Genomic DNA, 1,630 nt, shown 5'->3' with positions numbered 1-1,630 from the left:
AGGCGGAGGTTACAGTGAGCTGAGATTGCGCCATTGCACTCCAGCCTGGACAACAAGAGCAAAACTTTGTCTCAAATTAATTGATTAATTAAAAAAATTCATGGGCCATTGCAGTGGTTCACACCTATAATCTCAGCACTTTGGGAGGCCAAGGCAGGAGGATCACTTGAGGTCAGGAGTTTGAGACCAGACTCAAACTGGTCTCAACATAGTGAGACCCTGTCTCTACAAAAATTAAGAAAAAAATAAGCAGAGTGGCCAGGCACGATAGCTTACGCCTGTAATCTCAGCACTGTGGGAGGCTGAGGCGGCCGGATTACCTGAGCTCAGGAGTTTGAAACCACCCTGGGCAACATGGTGAAACCCCATCTCTACTAAAATGCAAAAAAATTAGATGGGCATGGTGGTGCGCACCTGTAATCCCAGCTACTCAGGAGGCTGAGGCGGGAGAATCGCTTGAACCCAGGAGTTGGAGATTGCAGTGAGCCAAGAACGCGCCACTGCACTCCACGCCAGCTTGGGTGACAGAGTGAGACTCTGTCTCAAATAAATAAATAAATAAATAAATAAGCAGGGCATGGAGGTGTGTGCTTGTAGTCCAAGCTACTCAGGAGGCTGAGGCAGGGGGAGCTCTTCAGCTCAGGAGGTTGAGGCTGCAGTGAGCCCAAGATCGTGCCACTGTGCTCCAGCCTGGGTGACAGAGTGAGACCTTGCCTCTAAAGAAATTTTTATATAAAATAAAAATAAATACCAAAAAAACTAAATCTGACCACATCATGATTACAAAAGATACAAGTAAAATATAAGAAAACAGAAAGACTAAAATTCAAAGAATGTAAATACATAATATAGGAAAATTCTAATCACAGGAAAGCTAATTTAACTATATTTCTAGCAGACAAAATAATTTTTAAGCAGAAAGAATTACTAATCACTACAAAATAAAATCTTTACAAAATAATAAAAGGATCAATTAACCAGGAAGATATAACAATTCTAAACTAGAAAGCACTCAAAACACAGCATTTAAAAATACATAAAAACAAAAATTGACAATTCGTCAAAGAGATAGTGACAAATTCATTAACATAATAGGTTTATTAAAATACCTTCCCCAGTACTTACTAGTTCAAACAGGCCAAAGAAAGCCATGCCATATATAGAACATCTTGAACAGCACAATTGGTAGGCTGGCCTAATAGAAATAGAAAATTGGAGGGCCGGGCATGGTGGCTCACACCTATAATTCCAGCACTTTGGGAGGCCAAGGCAGGCAGATTACCTGAGGTCAGGAGTTCAAGATCAGCCTGGCCAACACGGTGAAATCCTGTCTCTAGTAAAAATACAAAAATTAGCCAGGCATGATGGCAGGCACCTGTAATCTCAGCTACTCCAGAGGCTGAGGCAGGAGAATCGCTTGAACCCAGGAGGTGGAGGTTGCAGTGAGCCGAGATCGCTCCATTGCACGCCAGCCTGGGGGACAAGAGTGAGACTTCATCTCAAAAGAAAAGAGAAAATTGGAGAATAAGCATTATTTTCAAGTATACATGGAACATTTACAAAAATTAATAACATTCCAGGCCATAAAGTTAGCCTCATAAGTATCTAACTGATAGTTTTTTTGTTTTTG

This window comes from Mandrillus leucophaeus, unplaced genomic scaffold, assembly GCF_000951045.1.
Source record: "Mandrillus leucophaeus isolate KB7577 unplaced genomic scaffold, Mleu.le_1.0 Scaffold714, whole genome shotgun sequence".
Classification (NCBI taxonomy): Eukaryota; Metazoa; Chordata; class Mammalia; order Primates; family Cercopithecidae; genus Mandrillus; species Mandrillus leucophaeus.
The sequence above is the reverse complement of the archived record's forward strand: the minus strand, read 5'-3'. Positions refer to the sequence as shown.